The sequence below is a fragment of the Panthera pardus genome, unplaced genomic scaffold, assembly GCF_024362965.1.
Source record: "Panthera pardus isolate Hobbes unplaced genomic scaffold, ASM2436296v1 HiC_scaffold_1, whole genome shotgun sequence".
Taxonomy (NCBI): domain Eukaryota; kingdom Metazoa; phylum Chordata; class Mammalia; order Carnivora; family Felidae; genus Panthera; species Panthera pardus.
In genome coordinates, this window is record NW_026526654.1 from 80,971,596 (window position 1) to 80,998,905 (window position 27,310).

The 27,310-nt window shown below is 43.9% G+C and overlaps 2 long non-coding RNA genes across 2 annotated transcripts; one reads left to right on the forward strand and one right to left on the reverse strand.

Moving 5' to 3' along the window:
• Positions 1 to 33: 33 nt before the first annotated feature.
• On the forward strand, positions 34 to 25,922 carry LOC109266086 (uncharacterized). Its single transcript, XR_002079541.2, has 3 exons — positions 34 to 309; positions 10,048 to 10,116; positions 23,672 to 25,922. It is a non-coding gene; the product is annotated as an uncharacterized LOC109266086 (long non-coding RNA).
• On the reverse strand, positions 23,476 to 25,064 carry LOC128776231 (uncharacterized). The gene is made up of 2 exons (XR_008421348.1): positions 24,996 to 25,064; positions 23,476 to 23,767 (listed from the first exon to the last, which is right to left on the reverse strand). It is a non-coding gene; the product is annotated as an uncharacterized LOC128776231 (long non-coding RNA).
• Positions 25,923 to 27,310: the final 1,388 nt, after the last annotated feature.

Sequence of the window (27,310 nt, forward strand, 5' to 3'; positions counted from 1 at the left end):
GGGTGGGGAGGGTAGAATCTGACAAATGTCCTTTATGTCATGCCCGTGTTCTATTTGTAGAACCTTCTTGGAAATAGGCACTTGGCGACTTTGCCTAGATCAGAAGTGGTTTCAGATTCTCTTCATGTAATCGCCTGCTTCCACCATGCAGCTTCATAATTAAAATGAGAGACTTATTTATAAAGCCGGTGGCGGAGCTGAGCGAGGACTGTGAGGAGGTGCTCCTCGGTGATGCCGACTCTAAACCATGTCGGCCAGCCTGGAAGGAGTGGCAGGGACCTCTCGGATGGGAGGGATCCCTCCTGTCAGGTGAGAGCTGGAGGGAGCGTGGGGGGACGACTGGCTCCCCAGCCCAAGTGTGTAAAGAGAGGCCAGATTCTTACGGGGGAATGTGACAAGTCCCGCTTTGGGTAGATGGCTGGCTCCAAGGATTTGGGCGAGCGCTGGCAGGTGCCAGGACCAGCAGAGGGAAATGACTGCCCGGTGGAGGACGGCTTGAGCACAGGGGGCTTATGGCAGGAGGAGCGGGCGCACGGCAGGGAGGAGGGATGAAGAGGCCGAGCAGGAGGAGGTGGTGAGGACGGAGGGCGGGACCTTTCCCCGTGACCCCTGGAATCTTCAGTTTTGTTGGCAAACATCACAAAATGCGTGGTGCGGTTGGATTTCTTATCCAAACCAGTGACGTGGCCGTGTGGCTGCAAGAGGTGGGCACCCACCCGTATCTGGGAAACATCGACGTCCCCACTGCAAGGCTTGTTTGACATGATGTGGTCACGTTAAATCTGGCGAACAGTTCATCAGTTTATATCGGGTTTATTTACTGTTCTCATATTTCCAAAGGCAGGAAGGGACCTACTAGAGACCTTTCTCTCTGCGTCAGCACCAGAAATCTGTGCGTCTCGTAAACACCTTCATTGTTATCTGACAGATACTATGAAGCTGCCAATGGATGTTGTTTCCCTCTTTTTTCTGGCTTCTGGGAAGTTTAAAAAGAAATGTATTATTCGGGGATATTGTGGTGGATATTTTCTTCACTGACTTTATCTTTCTATATGTGTTTTTTGTCTTCACCCCATTCACATATACACATGTGTATTATCTTCTATTCTATATTCATTGCTAGAAGCGTTCCCAAATCCTCTTTTAGATAATGTGGTTATTAATACACAACACCAATGAGGGCATTTTTGTCTCTCCTGGAAGTTTTTAGTAAAAGAAATGGTCTTCGAGCTTTGAAGTCAAATCCGTTTTTTTCATCTTTTCTCGACTGCTATCTCTTGAGTCCTGCTTTTGCAAAAGACTTTTTTCACCCCAATTATTATTAAGATGTTCACTTATATTTTCCTCTACTACCCACTTCAAAAATATTTAGATCTTTATCTGGCATTTATTTTTATGTATACCGTGATACGAAGACTTAAGTTTTTTCCCCTAAATATATAGCCAAGAGTTATTTGTTACATTGTTCTCCCACTAATTTGAAATGCTTGGTTTATCAAATACTACTTTCCGTATAAACATAGGTCTATTATCAATCTATTTGTCTCTTTACAACAGTATCTTATCTCTTTCATTTACTGTAACTTAATAGCATCCTTTAATATCAGATGGCTCAAGTCCCTCCCCATCGTCCTTTTTCAACATTTCTTGGCCATTTTCCCATGTTTACTCTTCCAGATGAAATTCAGAATCAACCTCTTGAGCTCCAAAACAATCTCATAGAGATTTTGATTGGCATTCCATTGAATTTGACATTTAATTCGGAGAGAGGTGACATCTTCACAATATTGAATTTTCCCATCCAGGAACATAGTCACTTCCCATTTATTTGGGCTTTCTTTCACGTTTTTAGAAAGGTTCTCTCTCTATCTTAACATTTCTTGTTAAGGTTATTTCTGCAAATATTCAGTTATGTACCAATTTTCAACTCAGAGAAGAAGTGACAAAGATAGTAAGGAGTCAAGTTCTCCTTGGCCAAGGGATTCCTGTTATGCAGCCATATTCACCTGCAGAGACTTGACGTACCTTTTCCTAGCAATCAGCCCACATACAACACTGAAAATACTAGAAACAGTTGGCGAGTTAAGTAAATTATAAAAAAAAGAAAGGAAGAAGGTCATACATATCCCTCAAGAAGACGAAGATCTGAGGCTCTCTGCTAGGCTCTCAAAAAGACCTGTTTGGACCAAAAGAAAATTTCTCTCTACCTCACAGAAGATTTAAAGGGTAGAATTTAGCCTCCTTCCATATCGTCATCCTCCCCAACACTGCTCTTTCCATAATTCTTGTGAGATAATATCAATCATAACTCATCCATCCAGTCTACTGATTTCTCATTTCCTTACAACGGTTCTGTCTTCTACCGTGCGGCGGCCACTCACTGGCACGGTCATACCCTTCCTTGATTTAGGCATTCGTAACAACTGCGACCCTCCGGAATCACAACATCAAACATCACGACTCCGCCCAACGTGCAGGCACGTGACCACCCTGAATGTCTGATGTCCTTATCTGATGTCCAGTCTTTTCAGCCTGTTCACACAGGCTAACTCCAGGACTTCCGGTGCGTTGATCCCAACACATTTTCACCGTCCACTGTCCACTGACCCTTTTGTGCCTCATTTTCTGTCATGTGTGGCTTAGATTCCATGGTCAGCCACAACCGCTTCCTCACGTGGGTGCCCTCAACTTTCTCTTCTATTGTTCTTTTTTGGCACAAGCACACCCCTGATTCAGTTTGACTTTCCACCCACCCCGTGCATGAAAATGTGGCTGGAGACAAACCACACAACTGTGCTGCGTGGGCTGGCTTCAGCTTCATGACCACAAACCACAAATAAGTTCTCAGAGCTTCCTGGCAGCCATCCTTCATCTCCCACTCTCCAGGACCATTTCCCTACTTCCTCCTTTGTCTGAAAATCTCTGACACCTCCTCCCAATTCCCATTCTCAGATCACGATCTTGCTTTCTAAGTCACTGAGAAAATGGAACCCCCTACAAGAGGCCTCTACCGGATCCCATCACATACGCACACGTTCACCTGCACCCCGACCCACCCCCTCGGCCTTCTCTTGGGTCCCGCTGATGAATTCCAGCTCCTCCCTGAAGTCAGCCCCTCACGTGTGCCCTGGACCCCATCCTTTCTTGCCCACCCAAGGCTGTCACTCAGCATTTCCCCTCTTTTCTCTCCTTCTTTATCCATGTTCTGGATCATTCCCATCAGCACACGGACATGTTCTTATTTCTCTCATTGGGGGAAATTATAAAAAAAAAAAATTGTCCTGATCCCCTGGCGCCTCCAACTATCACCCCAGTTTTTTCCTTCCCTTTACAGAAGAGTTACTTGAGACAGGGGTTCATACTGGTGCCTCAGTTTCTCTTCCAGTTCCCATGTGAAGGCATTCCCATCAGGCTTTCATCCCACCTCACACAAAAGTGCAGTGACCTCCGGTGGAAATTCGGGGTCCTCATCTTTCCAGCAGCTGCACTTGACAGTGGTCACCCCAGGTTTGAGTGCCCCAGACTCAGACCCGGCCACCTGCTTGTGTGCCTGCGGCAAACGCTTATCAGCGTCAGGGCTTTACCCCCATCTCTTCAGGCTGATGATCCCGACTCCGCCCAACGTGCAGGCACGTGACCACCCTGAATTTCTGATGTCCTTATCTGATCTTTTTTTCTTCACAGCACTTACCACTTGGGCGCGTCCTACGTAATCAGATATTGGCTGTTTATTGTCTCAAAGCCAGGCTCTGCCAGGGCGAGGGTTCTGGCCTGTTTTCTTCACTAACGTGCCCTAATTGCCCCGAACCGCGTTGGGCCCATAAGGAGCCACACCGATCTTTGTGGTTAATGCCTTCATATACTTCCAGGCATGTCCCACCACACAGCCGCCGGCCTGGCCTGGAAACTTCGTGGCTCATGGCTGTTCTCCCTTCAGGTCCTTCCTCCACTGGCACCTGGTGAGCTCTGCCCTTCCAGCCCCTTCTGTGCTACACTTCATCTCTTCAGTCCTTATTCGCTAACATACTACCCACTGATTTTGCATATTGCTACTTCTTCCGCTAGAATGGAAGTTCCTTGAGAACATAGCTTTCACCTGTCTCTTTCACTCCCCTATCCCCAGCACCCGAACAGTGCCTGGCATATGTCTTTGGAAGTACTTACTTAGAAAGCATCCTTTATAAAGTTCTCTGTGGTCCGCTCATCGTCACGAGTATGGACGGGAGGACAGTCCGGCACTAGCCGGGTGCACTAGGTCTGGCCTGCACACCACCCTGATTCCTCGGTGGCCCTCGTTCACCTTTGGCTGCTTGGCTTCCAAGCCCCATGCCGTGACCAGCCTCGGCCAATACCACAGCCTGTCCTGGAGGCCACAGGACTTCTTTTCTCAGTCCCAGGTTTCCCATGACGTGTGTCCTCTCTGCTTTCTGAGCCTCAGCCAAACTCAGAGGCCACCTCGCCCACTCTGGGATTTGTCTTCCAGTTGAATGCATGATGATGTCAAACACAGTGTCTGTGATAGTCTAGGTACTCCCCTGAACCCACTCATTCCTTCATTCTTCAAATATAAATATATATTAAATATACGCCACATTCTCAGCACTGTTCTAGGCCAGTGAGATATAATAGATAAAGTTCTTGCCATTAAGATGCTCGTATTCTGATAAGGAGACAGATAATAAATAAATACAGCCTATGGCAGGTAATGATAATTGCCATGAAGATAAATAAAGCAGGGTAAGGGCAATAAGGGATTCTGGGTCTGGGGGTGGGGTGATGTGGAGAGTGCATTTGCATGTAGGGTGATTCAGAGAGGCCTCTCCTAGTGGGTGACACTGGACTGAGCCACACAGATTTCAGGAGGGAAGGATGCCCCTGGAGGAGATAATGGAGAATGCAAAGGCCCTGAGGCACACACCCAAAGTTACGGACTGAGATTCACACTTGCTAATTATCCCAAGTACATTAAAATAAACATACTGTGGGTGCGTCCCTGGCTTCTCCTTCACAAATCTTTGCCCCTGAATATTGGCCTATTGTTCTTACAACAATAAGACCGTTGGAAAAAAAAAAAAAAATGGAAAGAGTTGCCTGGAGATCTCTGGTCTGCTGTGGCTCACTCTGGAAGGAGCCCCGGGGCCTGCCTCGAGGAATCAAATCGCTGACTTCTCTAAGAGAGCTAGACTCCAGCGGTATTTCTGCCAAAAAAAAAAAAAAAAAAAAAATCCCAGAAACACATCCATCCTGAGTATCAGAGCCCAGAAATTAATCATCTCACTCCGCAGCTCTGGCAAGAGACCAGATTTCCTGGAATTCAAGGCATCTGAAGCATTTCATTGTGGCAGTAACAGCAGCAGCCACGGGTGATAACAATCTAGAAGGATTGAGTTTTTCAAAGAGGCTATCTTTGGTTTCTTTTTAAGATGCAGAGAGGTCCAATTTAAGACTGATAATTTCCTTCCTGCTTCAGAAATTTCTCTGGCTAATCGGTGGGTGTATTTTAGTCTCCGTAAAAGAAACCTCTCCTTTGGGAGTTAGGGGTAGCAGAGAAGAGCGGTAGCCAACTGGCTTCAGCTGAAAGATTCACGAGAGCGTTTTTGTCACATCTAATAACCTGCAGTTTTCAGACAGTGCTTAGGACGGGGCCCCAGAGCTGGGGAAACTCAGCATATGCCCCTGGAAAGAACAGGGGAGCCAGGAAATTAGAAGTACCCCGCAGCGTTTGGATTGGCTCCAGGTTTTGTTTCTTTGAACTTCCTAAATTGCCAAGTATTATGTATGATAAGTGAGTCCATGTCTGACAAGTCTTGGTATTCTAAATCCTAATGATCTTACCAACTCCATACATTTTTCTGTCTGGAATACATAAAGCCTAGACGCAAATCCAGTTTTCCGCCTTAAAATGGTGAGAATCATCAACTCCCAGTTATGAAAGGTGTTCCGGGAGACTGGAACCGATGACAGCTGTCCACAAGGGGCCAAGCAGTGCCTTCCTTTAGGTGGCAGAGTATGTCTCTAGTTATGATGTTGGTTTCTTCTCTAGACATCAGCCTTCCAGAAATGGAGTGATTAGATCCGCAGTGCTCCCACTTCATAACCCAGCTAAGGGGAGCAGGCAGGTCATTTTTATTTAGCACGTGCTTGACCTGAAGCAAACAGAGTGTGTTAAGGCGTTGAAGGGTGGCTGGGATTCTGTCACTTCTGTGAGAAGTTTCACCCGGAGCATCGTGGAGACTGCTGTTATGGGATGAACCATGTCTTGCGAGAGCCATCTTGGATGAAAACCAGAAAGCAACAGTGATGTTCATCACGTTCATACCTCGAGGAAGCTGGAGCGAGTTCAGATCACATGGCAAGTGTCCGTGTCCCAAAAAGGCCTTGACCATTGAGATTTGTTCAAGACCGAGCAGAGCAGAGCCCAATCAAATCCGCCCAGAGCTTGTGGGCCAACGTGCAAAGGGGAGAGACTGCAGGCAGTGGGCCAATTAACTAGAACATTTGAGAAACTGTGAGGACTCAGTCAGGGCAGTGACTGCGCAAATGAGAGGAGAGAAGGGACAAGAACCGGTCCGTGACTGGAAGTGGAAGGTGAGGAAGAGAAAAAGCAACCACAGGGAGCTCCGAGGTTCTCAATTTGAATGACGAAGGCTGAAATCAAGACAGGAAAACACTGCAGAATTTGAAGGCAGCGCAGTTGTAATTTTGACGCTTCAAGTTCAAGTTCGAAAGGCCCATAGCTTATCCCCAAGGAAATGAATGTAGCATTTAGAGAGCAGGTGTCGAGAAGTAGATTTTAAATCATGGCCCAACCCACTGAAGAAAAGACAATACTTAATGAGGGAATGTGGTATAAGGAGAAGGCTGAGGGTAGCCCTTGAGGGGCTCTCAGTATGGGCGGGGGGCGGTGGTGAGGAGGAAGAAGGAGAGGGAGGAGCAGTGAGGGTAGGCGAACCAGAGACAGAGCACTATAGCAGAAGCCAAGGGAGGAGAAATGGCATACATCACAGAGTTGGATACAGTGAAGACTCCAAAGAGGGAAAAGATTTGCCTCTTAGGAGGTCACTGCATGGAGACCAGTGAGAAATAGTCACGGGAAGCCTGGCAGGCGATGGTCTCATGGGCACGTAGCAGAGGACCAGGGACAGGATGCTGTGAGTCCTTGAACATGCAGAGCGAGGGGGCACGTCTCACTCCAGACCTTTGCTTCACTCTTCCATGGTCTGGGCTGCTGTCTCGCAGGTATCCCCCTGGCTTCCTTGGCTCACTCCCTCGCTTCCTCTGGGTCTCAGTTCGAAGGTCCCCTTCTCATTGAAGCCGCTTCTGACCACCTTACCTGAGGCTGCAACTGACGGCCCCCTCCGTTCCCATCGATACACACACATATATCCTGGGCGTTACCTTTTCTTTGTCCATAGCACTTACCACCTTCTAACAACACTGTATCACTTGCTTATTTACAGTATTTATTTTTTATTGTCAATCGTCCCCCCCCACCCCCCCCCCCCACCGCCACTCGAATGGAAACATCTTTTAAGGGCAGAAAATCTTACTTATTTTGTACACTGATGGGTTCCCTGAACCCAGAATAGCGTCTGGCCTACAGACACTACTGCTTAAATTTTCACTGTAAGGTAAGAAACAGGTCACGAGCGAAGGTGAGGATAAGGGAGGGATTGATGGGGATTTGACGAGGAAGGAGAAAGAATGAAATTATAGGCTTGGAACAAGGTTGGAATGAGTGTGCCTGGGGCTTGTAGATGCCTGCCTGGGATCTCAAGGGACCACTTGAGCTTCAGAGTCATGAATTGAGAGTGAGCTCCGCTAGTGTGGAATCGTGTTTTTCTTCAGCTGTACTCACCTCTCTCTCCTTCCATTCCTTTAATCTTCATCCCTTACTCATCATTTGACTTCTGTAAGGACCGCTGCATACGACAGGCTTAACAAATGTTTGCTCTTTGGAGCTGAGGTCTTCAGTCCTTCGGGAAAGGACTTAGAGGAAAACCCGACGGGCAAAGGCAGCGGATCTGAGATTCCCAAGTGGGCTCAGAGGTCAAGCAGGCGGCGCTTTTGAGATCCTTTCCTCCGTGCCTCTCCTTTATCCTGGTTCTTGTCCTTTATGGCGACAGATGTGATGTTGGAGAGGGGGTGAGGAGGAAAGAATGGAAGGGACCTTAATGATTATCTCCCCCAAACTGAGCAAAACCAAATGCCTGTGTTAGTCCCCGAGTGGTGGCGAAAGGCTCCATCAGCTACCCAGACTTGGAGTGGCCTCTGCTCAGGGGCCCTCGGGCCCGCACCTCCAACCAGTAACAAGCCCAGTTTACGTGGCCTTCTGCAAAACTCGCGTCGTTTTCTTCTCCATCTCATCTGTTGGTTACCTTCGGCATTTGTCATATGGATGATAATAATAATTCCGACTACTTATTGAGTACTTATTATATGCCAGTCACCAGTTCAAGGGCTTTATATTTATTCATTCATTGAATCCTCAGAAGAAACCCATTTTACAGACAATGAACTCGAGGCACCTGAATTTCTGCAATACTCTATCAGTCTCTCTGAACCCAGTCTAATCCATCCCTCGTTTCTCTACCAGAGTGAGTCTCCTTCAACATGTATTTACAATATGCATTGTGAGGCCCCTGGGTGGTTCAGTCGGTTAAGTGTCTGACTTCGGCTCAGGTCGTGATCACTCGGTTCGTGAGTTCAAGCCCCGTGTCCGGCTCTGTGCTGACAGCTCAGAGCCTGGGGGCTGCTTCAGATTCTGTGTCTCCCTCTCTCTCTTCCTCTCCCCCACTTGCACTCTGTCTCTCTCTCTTTCTCTCTCTCTGTCTCAAAAATAAACAAAATTAAATAAATAAATAAATAAATAAATAGTAAAATAAATACGCACTGAAGCGATGTCAACAAAATGGTGGCGTACAAAGCCCTGGGCCCTCCTTCCCCCCAACAGACACACTAGTTCAGCAACAATCCACAGACAGATTTCCCTTGTGAGAAATCCAGAAACTAACTGAAAGCCTCTGGCATCCTGGATGAGTATGAAAGCAGGCTCACTGAAGCCGGTAAGGAGGCTTAAAACATCTCACAAGAAATCTCTGCCTGTGGCTCAACACCATATGACCAGGAAGAGCTGGTCCCCCTTGTTCCCAGCTTCATCCAGGGGAGGAAAGGGTTGGTTTGTGTGTCCAGCATCCCAACTTTTCAACTCTCAGCTTCCCTCTACAGAATGAAAAACTCAGAATCCCTGGCTAAGCTGATTAATGGGGATCTTCTCCTGTGAAGGCAGTCTGTAAAGGCTGGAAAAGATGCCTGCTTTGTCTAACGAGCAGACACCAACCCCAAAATCCAAGGAAAATAAAGAATCAGTCAAATATGTTCCAAACAAAGGAACAAGATACATGTCTGGAAACCAACCCTAATAAAGTGGAATTATAGGATTTACCTGATAGGGAATTCAAAATAACTGTCATAAAGATGCTCATCAAGGTCAAGAGACCAATGTGAGAATCTCAAAAAAGAGACAGAAGATATATTTTTTTAAATACCTAGGAGAAATCATGGAGCTGAAGAGAACCAAACTGACCTGAAAAATTTACTAGTGGTGTTCAAAAACAGACTAGCTCAAGCCGAAGAAAAGATCAGGAAACTCAAAGACAGGTCATTGGAAATAATTCAGTCAGAGGAGCAAAAATAAAAAAGAATGAAGAAAACTTAAGGGACTTATGAGATACCATCCAGTGGGCCAATATACAAGTTATAGGCGTTCCAGAAAGAGAAGAGAGACAAAGGAAGAAAGTTCATTTAAAGAATTAATGGCTGGAGCGACTGGGTGGCTCAGTTGGTTAAGTGTCTGACTTTGGCTCCATCATGACCTCATGGTTCATGAGTTGGAGTTCTGTGCCGACAGCTCAAAGCCTGGAGCCTGCTCTGGATCTGTGTGTCCCTCTCTCTCTGCCCCTCCCCTGCTCACTCTCTGTCTCTTTCTCTTTCAAAAATAAGTAAATAAATAAATAAACATTAAAATTTTTTTGTTTGTTTTTTAAGGAACAATGGCTAAAATCTGGAGAAGTGAATGTACATCCAGATCCCGGAAATGGAAATTTGTTGATAAAGGTAAATATGTAGACAAATGCAGAATGCTGAGTTACTATAATAGTGGTGAGTACATCACTTTTCATTCTATCGTAAAAGTAAAGGACAAAAGTATTCTAAATAACTATAACTAAACTGCATTAAGTTAAACAACATGAATAAAAATAAATTGTGACAACAATAACATAACGTGTGTTTGTGTGACTATGTTAAAGTGTAGAGTTTTTGTGTGTAATTGAACTTGACTTGTTATCTGCTAAAAGGTAACTGTTATCATTATAAGATATTTTATGTAAGCCCCATGGTAACCACACATAAAAATTACCTATTGAAGTTACACAAAATAAAAATAGAAAAGAATCAAGGGATATCAATACCAAAAAAGCAACAAAACACAAAGGAAGACAGCAAGAGAAGAAAAGACAGGCAAGACTAACAAAACAATAAAATGGCAATAGTAAATCCCTCCTATCAATAATTACTTTAAATTTTAGTGGATTAAACTCCCCCATCAATGAATAAAAAAATGATACCCGTAAAAAAAATAAATAAATAAATAAAAATGATACCCGTTATATGCTGTTTACTAGAAACTCACTGTAGATTTAAGGACACACATGGGCTTAAATGAAGGAATAGAAAAAGATATTCTGTGCAAATGGCCAACAAACGAGAGCAGGGATGGCCATACTTGTATTAAAAAAGTATCCAGTAGGTCAAAAACTGTCACAAGAGACAAAGAAAGATATTATATAATGATAAAAGGGTCAATCCACTAGGAAGATATTTGCAATAATAAGTTTATAGGTCCCCAACATTAAAGCACCTAAATGTATAAAACAAATATTGACAGAATTGAAGGGAGAAATAGATAAAAATACAATTATAGTAAAAAAGTCAATACTTTCCTTTCAATAATGAATAGAATATTCAAACAGAAGATCAATAAAGACACATAGGACTTGAATTACACTGCAGACTAAATGGGCCCAACAGACATATACAGAACATCTAACACAAGAGCAGCAAAATACATCTTCTTAAGCACACACAGATCTTTCTCCAGGATAGATCACATGTTATGTCACAGAACAAGTCTTAACAACTTACAAAGATTGAAATCATACAAAATATTTTTTTTCTGAACACAGTAGAATGAAAGTAGAAATCAATAGCAGAAGGAAAATTGTGAAATATGCAAATATTTGGAAAATAAGCAACACATTCTTGAAAAACCATTTGGTAAAAAAACAAAAAAAAATTAGAAAATAAAATTAGAAAGTACCTCAAGACAAATGAAAATGAAAATACAACATACCAAAACTTATAGAATGCAGTAAAAGCAGTCCTAAAAGGGACGTTCATACTGACAAATATATACATTAAAAAAAGAAAGATCTCAAATCGCCAACTTAACCTGATACTTTAAGCAGCTAAAAAAAGAAGGACAAACAAAGTGCAAAGTTAGCAGAAGGAAGGAAATGAGATATATTAGAATAGAAATAAACCAAACAAAACAACACCAAGAGCTAGTGTTTCAAAAATATTAACAAAATTTACAAGCCTTTAGCTAGATTAACCAAGAAAAAAGAGAAAACACTCAAATAAATAACATTAGAAATGAAAGAAGGGACATGACAATCGATACACTAGAAATGAAAAGGATCATAAAAGACTATGATGAACAAATACATGCCAAAAAACCTGGATAACCTAGAAAAAAAAATGAACAAATTCCTACAAACACAAAACCTACCAGGACTAAAATCATGGATGAATAGAACATCAGACTTATAACTAGTATGGAGGTTGAATCAGTAATTAAAAACCTCCCATAAAGAAAAGTCCAGCACCAGATAACTTCAAAGGTTCAAAGGTGAATACCACCAAACCCCAAACACCAAACAAACAAAAAAAAAAAAAAAAGAAAGAAAGAAAGAAAGAAAGAAGATTTACCACTCTTTCTATAGGGCCAGCATTACGCTGATATCACAGGCAGCCAGATACTACCAGAAAAGGAAAATTACAGGGTATTATCCCTGATGAATGTAGACACAAAAATCCTCAACAAAATACTAGCAAACCAAATCCAACAGCACAGTGAAAGGATCATCCACCATGACCAAGTGAGATTCATCCCTGGGATGGAGTGATGGTTTAACATACAGAAATCAATTAATGTGATATGCCACATTAACAGAATAAAGGATAAAAATTACACGATTGTCTCAATACATGCAGAAGAGGCATTTGACAAAATTCAACATCCTTTCGCGTTAAGAACTCTGAACAAACTAGAAATAGAAAGTACTTCAATGTAACAAAGGTCATATTTGAAGAACCCGATGCTAACGCATCATACTCATAATGAAAAACTCAATAGTTTTCCTCTAAGATCAGCAACAAGGCAAGGGTGCCTGCTTTTGCCACTTCTATTCAACACAATATTGGAAGTCCTGCCCAGAGCAATTAGGCAATAAAAATAAGAAGGAAAGAAAGAAAGAAAGAAAGAAAGAAAGAAAGAAAGAAAGAAAAGACATCCAAATCAGAGAAGAAGAATTAAAATTGTTCCTGTTTGCAGACATTATGATCTTATATATAGTAAGCCCTATAAACTGCATTAAAGAAGAAAGTCAGAAATAATAAGCAAATTCAGTAAAGTTGCAGGATACAAAATCAATGTGCAGAAATCAGCTGTGTGTCTATACACTAAAAATGAACTATCTGAAAAGGAAATTAGGAAAACAATCTCATTTAAAAATAGCACCAAAAAGAATAAAATACTTAGGAATAAGATTAAATAAGGAGGTGAAAGATTTACATACTGAAAACTATAATGCATTGATGAAAGAAACTGAACAAGACACAAACAAATGGAAAGATATCTGTGTGCATGGATTAGAAGGCTTAACACCCAAAGCCATCTACAGATTCAATGTAATCCCTATCAAAATCCCAATGTCACTTTTACAGAAATAGAAAAAACAATTTAAAACTTCATATGGAATCACAAATTACCAAATAAATCTCAATAAAGAAGAACAAAGCTGGAGACATCACTCTTCTTAATTTTAAACTATATCACAAAGCTGTAATAATCAAAACAGTATGGTACTGGCATGAAGAGAGATGTCTTCAGACGGCATGAAGACCAATGGAACAGAATAGAGAGCCCAGAAATGAGTCCACACATATATGGTCAACTGATCTTCAAAAAAGGGCCCCTGGGTGGCTCAGTCAGTTAAGCATCTGACTTTGGCTCAGGTCATGATCTCACGTCCATGAGTTCAAGTCCCGCATCAGATGATCTCAAGCCCCACTTTGGATGAGCATGAGCCCTACTTCGGGAAACAAAACAAAACAAACATGGGCACCACTTCAGGTGAGCCTCACTTCTCTCTCTCTCTCTCTCTCTCTCTCTCTCGGTTTCTCTCTGTCTCTCTTTCCCTATCTCCCTCTCTCTGCCCCTCATGGGATTCTCTCTCTCTCTCTGCTCCTCACTCACTTGTGCTCTCTCTCTCTCTCTCTCTCTCTCAAAACAAGCAAACAAAAACAGAGTATCAAGACTATACAATAGGGGAAAGGTAATCCATTCATTGGTGTTGGTAAAGCTGGATATCCACCTGCAAAAGAATTAAACTGAACCCCTATTTTACATCATACACAAATCCACCCAAAATAGATTAAAGACTTACATAAGACCTGAAACTATAAATCTCCTAGAAGAAAACATAGAAGAAAATCTTCATGCCCTTGATCTTAGCAAAGATTTCATGGATGTGATACCAAAATGAAAGGCAAGAAAAGCTTTATGCTAAGATAAATCAGCTAGGCACAGAGAGACACTGCATGATCCCACTTATATGAGGCATCTAAAGTAGTCAAATTCACAGAATCAGAGAAAGGAATGGTGGTTGCCAGGAGTTAGGGAGAGGGGGAAATGGGGAGTTACTAGTCAATGGCTATAGCGTTTCACTTAAGCAAGATGAATAGAGCTCTAGAGATCTTGCTGTATAACATTGCACCTATAATAACCTTAAAAAATTTGTTAAGAGAGTAGATTTCATGTTAAGTGTTCTTATAACAATAAAATAGAATAGAATAGAATAGAATAGAATAGAATATATATATAATCCAAGCCTTCTAAAAAGGACACCCAAATTATCCCCAAAGAGTATTTCTAATCAGTCAAACAATGTTGTCATTAAATAAAAAGTCAGAAATATATTTGAGGTAATATATTTCTTGCAGCCAAATCTATAATCTACCAAAATTCTGTTTTGTGAGCTTCATGTGTATTTCATTTATTTATTTATTTAAAAATACTTAATCATTTTTGAGAAAGAGAGCATGAGCTGGGGGAGGGGCAGAGAGAGAGGGAGCAGAGGATCCAAAGTGGGCTCTGTGAGCTGACATCAGTGAGCCCAACATGTAACTGGAACTCATGAACCGTGAGGTCATGACCTCGGCCTAAGTTGGACACTCAGCCAACTGAGCCACCCAAGCACCCTGCTTCATGTGTATTTTATAGAACAAGTTGAATTAGAAGAAATTGCCGTTATTTGACCATGTTGGACCTATACAAATGAAAATACATTGCTGGCTGTAGTATACAATATAATGTTCTATTTCCTTTTCTAAGACTGAATACAAGGAGGCTATGAAATATTTATTAAGATAAAATACACACAGAATTGATGATGCAAGACAAAGTGCTTAGCAGGGCAGAGATGACTCTCCATTGGCAAATCTCGTCTTTCCTGATGTTTTCTTTCCCTCTTTCCTTAAAAGATGTTTTCATTCCAAAGTACATTGGTTTCTGCAAAAACTTCAATATCTCTCACTCCTCCCTCTCCCCACCTATACTCATACTGTTGCCAGGGATTGGAATGTCCTTTCTGTCCCTGGGCCGACCATGACCTATTTGTTCTCCAGTTCAAAGGTCACTCCCCCGCAAAGACTTTGCTGTTGGCTTCCAGTCAAACAGGTGGGACCCCTGCCTTCACACCTCACACAGGTCTCTGTCCAGCACTTAACTCTCATGTTGTAAAGACAGATTGGTTGGCTTGTCTACCTCCCTCACTGGGGTGCAAACATGAAAAAATAGTGTTTTTTTAATTCTACATTTCAGGGCTCATTTTGTGAGTAGTATTCAAAATACAAACATCTTTTTTTACATATACTGAGCGGAATGTCTCTAATTTTGGAAGTGAAGTCAATCTCTACTTGGTCTTTTACTGACATGTTGTTCTAATAAAAGGCTCTAAAAACTTAAGTTTTTCTTCCAAGAAATCTCCTGAGGTAAGTTGATGTTACATCCCTTAGTAAAGTGGGTTTTTCCCCCTTCTTCTTCTTCTGTTGTTGTTGGTTTCTTTTTTTTTTTTTTAACGTTTATTTATTTTTGAGACAGAGAGAGACACAGCATGAACGGGGGAGGGGCAGAGAGAGAGGGAGACACAGAATCGGAAGCAAGCTCCAGGCTCTGAGCCATCAGCCCAGAGCCCGACGCGGGGCTCGAACTCGCGGACCGCGAGATCGTGACCTGAGCTGAAGTCGGACGCCCAACTGACTGAGCCACCCAGGCGCCCCTGTTGTTGGTTTCTTTTATGTGTAAGGAGGGCAATGTCTTGCCCTAGGTTAGCAGACAAATTAGCAGTAGATCAAGCTGGGATTAAAAAATACTGATTTTTTTCCTGTATTTATTTGCTTCGTCAAAAAATAGTCATTGAATGTCTTTTATGATTCAAAGGTCCTGTTAGGCTCATACATTTATCATTCATCAAACATGTTTCTCTTGGCTTTCTGCTTTACTTTTATATCTAAACTTTTTAAGGCTGAAGCATACCTTAGAGTGTGTCTACAGTGGTGTGAAAGCAACAAAATAGAAGTTGTATTGTATGCGAAATTGTATATTAAAGGTAATGATAGAGTGAGCTCCATACATGGCAATTAGTTTACAATGTGCTCCCACAAATGCACTCAGACACCATGATTAATGCTCCCTGGAGCATTCAGTCCCTGTAACTAGCTCTCATTGTACTTACCAGAACCCTACTCTCCCAGGATATTATGATAAATACCATGTTGGTTCTAATATTGCTCTAAGTGATTAGGTCTGGGTGTGAGGGGGTGGTGAGATGAAATGGAGATAAAATACAAAGTTTATGTGCTGGTTGCTTAGCAAGGAATCAGTAAGGAATCAAGCCAGCAACTCTTAAGTGAGGTTTTAGGGTGACATAGGGTCATCTCCATCCAACACACCCCCATGCCCGGTCTGTGGGGGTTATAATGGGTTATAAGTGCTGTTTCAAACTGGCTTTTTGTTGGGTGTGTCTGAAAGCTAAACACCAGAGGGAGAATGAAAGAAAAAAAAACCAACCAGTCTTCACCTCACAGGAGCAGAGAAGTATCTGGAACCTCACTCCTAGTCCCCTGGGACAGCCCTACAACAGAGGAGGGGCTGTGAGAGGATGACATCATCGACAGACAGCCCCATTCATTGATGCGACTTGTGTGTGGCCAATACCACTGACTCCATCCTCTCAGCAGGAGGCAGATGCCATGATTAGAGTGCACACCCATGTCAGTCAATATTCCCTGTTGTGAACTGCATATTTGTGTTTCCAGAATTCATACGGTGAAGCCCTAATTCCCAATGTGATGGTATTTGGGGATGGGGCCTTCGGGAGGCAATTAGGGTTAGATGAACTCATGAAGGTAGGACTCTCATGATAGGATTAGTGCCCTTAACCACACATCTCTCTCTTTCCCATGTATCTACACCACGGGAAGGCCATGTGAGGACACAGTGAGAAGGTAGCCATCTGCAAGTCGGGAGGAGAGCCCTCACAAGAAACAGAACGAGCTCACACCTTGATCTTGGATTTTCCATCCAGAACTGTGAGGAAGTTAGTTTCTGTTGTCAAAGCTGCTGACTCTGATATTTTGTTATGGCAGCCCAAGCCAACTAACATATTCAGATCCACTGGACTGTACTCCTCTTGAGGCTAGGTGTCCTATGTGTTCAGCTCATGAATCCCTAGCCCATAGCAAAGGACCCCCTTCCCACATGCGCACACACACACACACACACACTTCCAAGCCCCAGGAGTGATGAGGCATAACAAGGTCCTCATGACTAGAGTCTTTATTAATTTAGGGTGCTCTCCATTTAGCCCTCTCTTGTCAAGAGTTCATCTAATCATGATAATGATGGAAACCAGAATTTAAAGAGCCCTTTCTGTGTGCCAGACATGTACTTGACAAGTCCTGTCTCATGAAATCTTCCCAAAAACCCAATGAAGTGGATACTACTTTTATTTACCAATTTTATAGACATGGAAACTAAGGCACAAAGAGTTTAGACAACCTAACATGAATCTTAGCGACATGTGATTTAAGAGACTAAAGTTTTGATTGCTTATTCAATTTTTTAAAAAAATACTGAACAGCTATCGTGTATCATACCCTGCAATAGGCATGGGCTTCCAGGGGGGACAAGACAGATGTGGTCCTGCTCTCCCAATCTAGTGACAGTAGACAAAGAATTCACCATCTATACTCATAGCCCATAATATGTGCAATAAAGAAAATGAACAAGGTCAGTGGGGACATAGTTTGGTAAGGCCATTAGGAAAGGATGGTCAGAGGAGATGAGATTTAAATTCAGATCTGAAGGGAAAGGTGGGAGTGGAGGTCTTTCAGGCAAAGGGAACAGCATGTGCAAAGGCCCTGAAGGGGGAAAGTATTGAGCAAGGCTGAGGAGCTGAATGAGGCCAGAGAGGCTAGCCTGAGAGTTGAGAGAGAGTGCAGAGTGTAATGAGAGGAGTCTGAAGAGCTCTAAGGGGACAGAAGCCCTGGGGGCCATCAAGCATTGTTCTCATGGCTCACGCACATCGGGTGAGAAGAAGAAGGGAGTAGGTGCTCTGTTGGGCACTATGCTAAGGCCTTTATCTGCAGTGTGCCCTTCTGACTTCACCACACTGCCCGGAGGCACAACTACCATCTCTGTTTTGCACATGAGCCACCCGACCTCAAGACTGAACACATGACTTGGCCAGGTCCCCAGAGATAACTAAGAGGGCTGACTTCTGGATCCATCACCCTGTCCTGCCTTCTCCAGGGTCCCCAATCCATCCCAGGAGAAGCCCAGCTTCCTGAGCTGGGCTGATGGGCGTTGATGTCTTGTTAGGGGACCAGGGGAGCAAGAGACAAGCATAGCCTGCTAAGCTGCACTCTCTTTGCCTGGACGAATGAGTTCCCTCAAGATGTCATCTTTCTTTGCTCATCAAAGTGTCCTTCCTTGAAAGCAGTGACAACTCAGGCTTTCATTTTCAAGGAAACTGTGTAATGTCTTCGGTAAAAGGCAATGAATCACTGCACAACTCAATGAGGTGCCACGGTCATCTGGGCCCCTTAGTGCAGGGAAAGTCTCCAAGCCCTCATCATGAACTATGGGCAGAGGCCACCTTTGGCACAGGAATGGGGCTTCTGATAAGGATGGAGAAGGGCAGTCCAACAGCTGGGGCTCCGTGGCCTTCCGGGGGATGGCTCTGCCTTACACAAGAGGGAGGCCAGGCGGGTCTGGTTTTCTCTCCCTTCTTTGTTCTATGAGAACCCACTTGGCCACAAGTTTGCTTTCCAACCACTTCTTCTAAATCCATCAACATTTTAGGGGTGCCTGGGTGGCTCAGTCGGTAAAGCGTCCGACTTCAGCTCAGGTCATGAGTTCAAGCCCCGCGTCAGGCTCTGTGCTGACAGCTCAGAGCCTGGAGCCTGCTTCAGATTCTGTGTCCCTCTCTCCCTCTGCCCCTCCCCTGCTTGTGCTCTCTCTCTCTCTCTCTCTCTCAAGAATAAATAAAACATTAAAAACATTTTTTTTAATGCATCAAGTTTTCTCCCTATTTCTCAAAAATACAAAATGACTGGTAGAAGAGAACTGAATGAAAGACATATTTTATTGAAATCGTTGAGCATCTAAAAGGCTTCTATCTCATAAGAAGAAGAAAAAGAAAGAGGGGGAAGCGAAAGGCAAAATAAAACTGGAGCCTCCTTTCATCCACTTAAATAAGAGTTTTCTGACTTGGTCACTCAACAAACATTTCTTGGGAACCTGCTACGTGCCTGCCGGTCACTGGGCAGGGGTCAGAGAGCACACAGCAGACGAAGGCACTGGTGCCACTTGAGAGTTACTTGGGACCTGTGCCCCAGCGACATGCAGGACCACCACATCCGAAGGATGGGGAAGCTTCCAGGGGACATTGGTTTTTGGGTACAGAGGAGAATCAGGGGAATCCACGAAGGTTAGTTAGGACCATGAAGAATGGTAGGATTTCAGTAGGAACCACCCACTCTGCGACACTGGGAATCTCATCTCATTCACGCACATGTCCTACATCCAACAACGAGTATGTGCAGTAGGTGCTCAAGAAACATGATGGGATGGGTGGTTGGGGAAGAGGGAAGCATTGGGAGCAGCGTGGTGGTGACGATGCCTGACCCAACTTGAGAGGTCTCTATTTAGCTATGTTGGTGGTTGGGAGGCCTGAGGCTTCAGGGGGGCTGAAGGCCGGAAAGGCAGAGGGGGGTTTGGATGCTCTCTTAAGGGTGTGGATATTTTTGGAGAGAGAATTGGCAACCATTAAACAGCAGACTAACATGGTCCGAGTCGAGTTTCAGGAAAGTTAATCCAGTCACATTGAAGACACAGATTAATTCATAATTGCATGCCTCTAAGAATCATTTCACATCTCTAGACTTCCGTTTCCTTATTAGACGCGAGAAGGTCCCTCCTTCCTGGGCAGTACTGTGATGTGTGATGTGGTCACCACAGGCTGCATGGAAACCCTGACATTTACTGAAACTGATACTGACATTTACTGATTCAATATTGATTGAACACAACTGAACATAACTGCCCAAGGGGAGAGGAGGGAAGGCCCCGCTGACCAGGTGAGAGCGCCCCCTTGAGGCCCGCCTGGCTCTGGAGATGCTCTTACCAGTAGTCCAGTCTCAGAGGGACAGCCTCCAGGCCGCCGATGTGACAGTAAGGCTCCAGGTTGTTGGAGAGTTCATAGAGCTGGATTTCACAGTTTCTGTTCAAAGATCAAGCACAGCTGGAGTAAACTTACACTCCTCACTTCACTTTTGTAAAACATATTTTATATTCCATGGATTACACAAAACAGAGACCCCTGATCAGTAAAACACCTGTCATACCAAGCAACCCCTCTAGCTGAACCTGAGGCCTCCCTCTGCTATCCTACCGTTTGGGGGCATGTCTTCTGCCTGCTTCTAAACCGGCCTGGCCTGTCCTTGACCATCAGGAGGCTGGCACAGGCCAATAGTTGGGGCATTACATTCCAGCTCACCACTCGGCCCCTTACCTGTAAAAATGGGGATCCTACCAGTTCCTGTCTTTCCGGAGAGTTAAATGGGAGGATGTGTGCGAAAGTGATTAGTCCAGGACTTGGGATTTCCTAAGGGCTCAAAATGTGGGCTGTTATTTACTGCATATAATAAAGATCTGCAAACTGGAGGGCCAAGCCTCTTTCTGTAGACTAAGGGGTTAACTCGGTGCTCCCCTAATTTCCCACCTTTCCAGCCTTCACCCTTGACCCCTTCCTTCCTCTGTTAGCCTGTCTACTTTGGAGCTGACTGTGGGTGTTAGAAAAACAACTTACTGCTTTGACCTGTTGGCATGGAACAAACAGGGGTCACTCTCTAAATTCCAAAGCCTTGTCTTTCCCTCAGCGTGAAATGTCCTTTTTTCCACCTCCTTTTCACCTGCCCTGCAGCTCAAGTGGCTTCCTGCTGTCATAAGCCTTGCCTCATCTTCTGAATTGTCAGCTCAGAATCTCTAGTAGGTGACTGCCATCTCTGAACTGCTACGTGTGCAAAACACATGATAATTACATCAAGCGTGGCTTTTAAAATCAAACTGGGACGGATGAAAGCATACACCCAGGTTTATTGTTTTTTAGTAGTTAATATTAATTATATGAATACATTTTAATATATTAACAAATATATTTTCATTATTAAATTTAATTGTGTTTAGTAGCCTCGATGATCTGAGGTTGGATTAACTGTTTGTTCATTAAAATGGTTGAAGCCTAGGAAACCAGGGGCCTCTGGAGGAGATCAGGTGGAGAAGAGAGAACCCCCAGCTTGCGGGGTGTCAGGGGGAGTCCCAGTAGGCGGGGCTGTGGGAATTCCTTTCAAGCTCCGCCCCTTCCCTTAGTCTTGCCCCCAGAGCCAGAGCCCTCGGTCTCTCCGCCCTGGATCACATTTCCCATCCCCGACCCTGTACCCCTAACCCTCCTGTTAAACTTGCTTTTGTTTCCCCGTTGATTTGGAATTTTCCCAATTTCCTTCCCACCAGGCCACACCCCCTTCGCCCAGGCCACGACTGAGGTTAACCAAGCAGCCCAGGGTGGTGCCCATTCATTTTCCTTACATTGCCATGAGCAAAACCTTCCGCATCTTCCTTCCCAGCCCCAGCCCCATTCTTCTGAGGCTCTTCAGCAACGAGCATCATTTTTTACTGGGGATATGACTTTTTTGAATCTGTCCAGAGCACTTTGGACTGAATTTTGGTGGATAATAAAATAGGAATATTATGTTGAATCTCAAATAAGATGTGCTAAAAGGTCACAAGACTGATATTTCCCCATCTGGCCCATACTTTCACTCTGGAAGTATTCCAAAAGAGGGCCTCTTGCCCGTGTTTGAGGCAATGACATCATTGAAATGGGCCACCCAAGGCCATAACTTTGCAAAGTAGCTTTGATTGATATTATGAGTGCCAGCATTTTTTAAAAAGGGCTTCAGGGGGCGCCTGGGTGGCTCAGTCGGTTAAGCGTCCGACTTCGGCTCAGGTCATGATCTCGCAGTCCGTGAGTTCAAGCCCCGCGTCAGGCTCTGTGCTGACAGCTCGGAGCCTGGAGCCTGTTTCAGATTCTGTATCTCCCTCTCTCTGACCCTCCCCCATTCATGCTCTGTCTCTCTCTGTCTCAAAAATAAATAAAGGTTAAAAAAAAAAATTTTTAAAATAAATAAATAAATAAAAAGGGCTTCAGGACTTTTAAATACCACAAATGTGTATGTGGCTGTGTAAACACACATGGAAATGGATGTCATACCACAACTGTTTCCTTCCAACTGAAGAGCTGCAGACACTCACCCAGTCGCTATGATCAGTTTGTTGTACTGTGGCATGCTGCTGACATCTGTCACTCACCTGGGCTTCCGGCTGATGGACTTATCCTAATGTGCGGAAGAGTGGAAATAAACAAAAATATGCCTTTTTAAATAGGACAATTTCATAAGACAGTAGGTGTGCTTAAAATTAAAGTTTTTGGGGCGCCTGGGTGGCTCAGTCGGTTAAGCGTCTGACTTCAGCTCAGGTCACGATCTCGCAGTCCGTGAGTTCGAGCCCCGCGTCGGGCTCTGGGCTGATGGCTCAGAGCCTGGAGCCTGCTTCCGATTCTGTGTCTCCCTCTCTCTCTGCCCCTCCCCCGTTCATGCTGTGTCTCTCTCTGTCTCAAAAATAAATAAACGTTAAAAAAAAAATTTAATAAAATTAAAGTTTTTTAGGGGCACCTGGGTGACTCAGTTGGTTAAACGTCCGACTTCAGCACAGGTCATGATCTCACAGTCCATGAGTTCGAGCCCCGCGTCGAGCCCCGAGCTGCTGACAGCTCGGAGCCCGGAGCCTGCTTTGGATTCGGTGTCTCCCTCTCTTTCTGCCCCTCCCCTGCTCATGCTCTGTCTCTCTCTGTCTCAAAAATAAATAAAACTTTTAAAAAAATGATAGTTTTTAAAAATTTGATGTTCTCCTTCATGTAGAAAGAACTTACTACATAGATTCAAAGAGCCACCTTTATTCCCTCTCTCTAGGGCGGGCTTATTTCACAGCCTAAGGGGTTTAAGATCGCAAGGAACTTCTAGTGTAGATGATAAGTTTCCAGAGGGCAAAGGTGAGTTTCTATACCCCCAGCACCCAGCAGAGAGCCTAGGCTATGTCGGAGACTCAACTATTTGTTGAATGAGATAACAATAATAATAAAGACTTTAAAGAGAGCATATATTCTGAAATAGGTCAGGCATTTTTATTCCTATCCTAAGTCTACTTCCCAGATGCTTTTTGCCTTCTGAATTTCTGATTCTGTGATTCAATAAGTTCTCTGAAGACAAACCCCAGGATAGCTAGCTACCTAAACTGAAATAATCATTTAACAGGAAAAAAAAAAAAGAAGGAAAATTCTTTTCCACTTGTCATTCATTAAGACATACGACAAATTCCATGATGGAATCATGTGTAATTCATTACTCCATCTGATTTTAGAAGCAAAATGAAGCATTATCTTGTACTACATATAGAGATCATATTTTATTTGCATTCTATAGACTAGCAAAAGACAACGTGAATATATTACATTCAAGGACACAATTTCTGTAATCATGCCACTTGAAGAGCAGTTTAAAATAGCAAATAAAATCAAACTGGAGCACTCAGCATCCTTATCAAATGAAAATCACATACAGAAACTCTCTTTCTTCTTTTCAACTTCAGCAGCACAGCAGGCAGATGGAAGGAAACCTCTTTCTGTCGGGCCAAAGCATCCGCTTGCTCTGAATACTCGAGCTGCAGATATGTGCAGAAGCCATCCTGGAGGGTAAAAGGAGGTTCATTAAACATCTACTACACTTCTTCCTTTCGAAAGTTCTCTTTACCATCAGGGTATGGATAATTCCTTTCTTGGACACGACCTAATTATTTGTAGAGACTAGTTCATTTGTATGCCAAAAACTCAAGAGTGATAATTGGGTGTGCCTGTTCAGCTGGGGCTGGAGGTCTGTCACCCAGCTTGGGCTCCCTTCCCCACCTCCAGTCTCTTTCTCTGTCTCTCTAAAGAAGATGGTGGCGGTGGTGATTGAAAGTATGCAATGTCCCACGCAAACTAGACCTTCCTCACAATTCTCATGATAACTGTATGAGATAGGTACCACTGTTCTTCCCATTTACAAATTTGGAAACCCAAGCTTTGAAAAGCTACATAGCTTGCCTAAGATCAAACGACTAGTAAGTGGCTGGCCAGAGACTCGAGTCCGTACTGATCTCACTGCCCAGTTCCCACCCACCAGGATATATGCCGCATTTAGAATCTCAGCGGTATACCTAGGGGAAAGAACTAGGGTCATAGGCACAGGGTGGGGGGACCTGTAGGGCCTGGGAACATCTCTTTTCTCTCCACTGCCCCCAAAGCCCCACTGCGCTAGAGCTTTCTCTTCTCTGGAAGCCTGATTTCCTATTCAAATCAGATGACAATGTAAACACTTGTATCGATTTGGCTGGAGAATTGGCCCCAGGTCTGAATAGAGGAGTCATTTTAGAACTTAATTCATCCTGGAACAATAGAAGGGCACTGGCAGACACAAAGGCAGAGAATGTTTAAAGCAGATGTCTCAGCTCCTTATTCTTATACAATCAAAATTAGGTAACATTAATAATAATGATGATGATAATATTTGTTGAGAATTTACTTTGCGACTGTCCCTGTTCTAAACACTTGACATGTATTAACTGATCCAATTACGTCACAGAATTTCTTGCTCAGATGTTTCACTTTTGCTGTGGGGTAAGGTGACAAATGTATCCTTTATTCTCCGGTTTTAGGACACTCTTCTTGAAACTTGCTTTAGCTACTGAAATCCCCAGTTAAACTATCCCGAGTTTAACCTGACATTATGAAATTTGAAAATTGTGAACAAGTATATCCTCTCAGGTCAGTTTCAAGTAGATGAAGGCACTGAGGGACGTATCATACTCGGCACCAACAGTTTTTGTGTTTTCCTTACTAATCTTCAATTTGACTATAAAGCATAACCCAACTTACCCATTCAGTTCTGCCCACTGATTCACAGTCTATTTTCATGAAAAGCTGTTCTATTTGTTCAATCCTCTGGAAAGGAAGGAAAAAAAAAAAAACCCGTTTATAGATGGCACAGGAGTAAACACTTTATTAGGTTGTTGGGGGAGAGGATGAAGGAGAGGAAATCTTAATTTTTCCAATTTATAAATTTCATATTAAAATGCACCATACTCAAAGATCTCTGGAATGCCTGCTCCAAAACATGAATAGGGTGGTTAGTTGGAGTTCAGTGTGCTGACCCTAAAACTCTCCCCATGAAATACTGGGGCTCCTAGAACTTCTATCTTGGTATTCATGGCCTATGTGATCCCCTCCCCTTGAGCAGCTGGCTTGTGGCCAATAGAATACCTTAATGTAGAGGGTAATGTCATTTCTGTGATTAGATTACATGAGAACGTAACTTGGGCCTTGCTCACAGGCTCTCTTCCTGGCTAGCTTTGATGAGGCCAGCTGCTCTGTTGTCAGCTGCCCTAATGAGAGGCCCACATGGCAAGGAACTGAAGGCAGCCTCTGGGCAACAGCCAGCAAGGAAATGAAGCCTGGCAACAACCATGTGTCCTCGGAAGTGGATCCTTCCCCAGTCAAGCTTTCAGATGAGACGCCGATCAGAGCTACCACCTTGATTGCAGCCTCATGAGACGCTCATGGGATGCCCTACCGCAGAGAACCCAGCTAAGCCATGACTAGATTCCTAACTCACAAAAAATGTGAGATAATAAATATGGATTGTTGGGGGCACCTGGGTGGCTCCATCCGTCAAAGGTCCGACTCTCGACTTTGGCTCAGGGCATGATCTCACGGTTCGTGAGACTGAGCCCACAGCACAGAGCCTGCTTGGGATTCTCTCTCTCCCTTTCTCTCTGTCCTTTCTCCTCCCCACCCCCTCTTAAAATAAATAAATAAATAAATAAATAAATAAATAAATAAATAAATATTGTTTTAAACTTCTAAGTTTGTAGTAATTTGTTATGGTGGCTCAAAAGAACTGAGCTAATGGGTAAAATGTCAAGAAAGACCGATTTCAGTTCATAAAGGGGAAAAAGTTCCTAAGGTCAGAGCTCTCTAACCTTGAAATGGGCTGCCTTGTAAAGCACTGTGTTTTCTTTAGCTGAAGGTATTCAGGCATATGCTGACTCATGACTTCTCAGAGAAGAAAATTTGAGCATGGAAGGGGTTATATACTCGGTAACCTCTAAAGTCGTTTCAAACCCCAAGCTTCTGTAATTTCAGGAATGTATGCAGAAGGTAGCTTCAACAGAAATGGAAAGGTTATACGTCTATCTGGGGGAGTGAGATGCTGCCTTTTCTCTTACAAGTCCCGGGTGTGTTTGCCTTTGTGTAGTAATGGCAGTAAAAGGGTAAAAATAAGATAATGCCTGGGTGTTCAAGACACCAAGGCATTGCCCCATGGTGAATCAACACTCAGTGCCAGTGTAGAGGTTGTGAGCAAAGACCCTGGCTGTGGAACTCAGCGCGGCCCCAGTTCCTTCTAAGTCATGCTCCAATGGAGACGTATCGTCCTCCCGGATGCGGCTGACAGTGCAGACTTCACCATGGCAACTAGACAATACCATGCACATAATATGGAACAAGTGTTTTTGAAATGGATGTCCAAACAAACCAAAACACCCAGAGGGATGGACTCAAGAAGAGCCTAGGGCCAGAGATGGAACTGGAAACAGAAAAGCTCAGGATGGGAGAAATCGCTGCCTGGGCTCAGGCTGCCCACCTCGACCACCTTGTCACCACAAGGCAGAGTGGAGGAGAGCTGTGGGTACACCGGGGCATCTTGGAGCTCCAGACAAGGTGTATCCGGCAAGGGTCACGCATCATCGCAAGCCCCGGCAGGAGCTGGCCCTCGGGCAGGACGTGGGCCATCAGATGGTCTCTCTCTTCCAGTCCAGAGCTGGGGTGGGGATATGCCTATGCATATGGATTTTGCCCAAGGCTCTGCCTTCTCAGTGTGATTATGCGGGATTCTGACAGACACTTGCCTGCTTCCTCCACACGTTGACTCACGCATAGAAGAAACACAGGTTGAGCACCAGTGGTATACCAAGGGCGGTGCCAGATGCTGAGGCCTCAAGAGCTGAAAGGTATGTTACCTTGCCCTCACAGCATTCGCTGTTTAGCGGGGTCACAAACAAGCAAATGAGGTGATGCAAAATGATTAGTTCTCTGCTCCAGGTAACCATAGACCACTGTCAGGTTAAAAGAAGGACCTCTTACTTTCTAGGAAAGCTAGGACAGATCCCTTCAAGTCCACGGTGGCCACACTG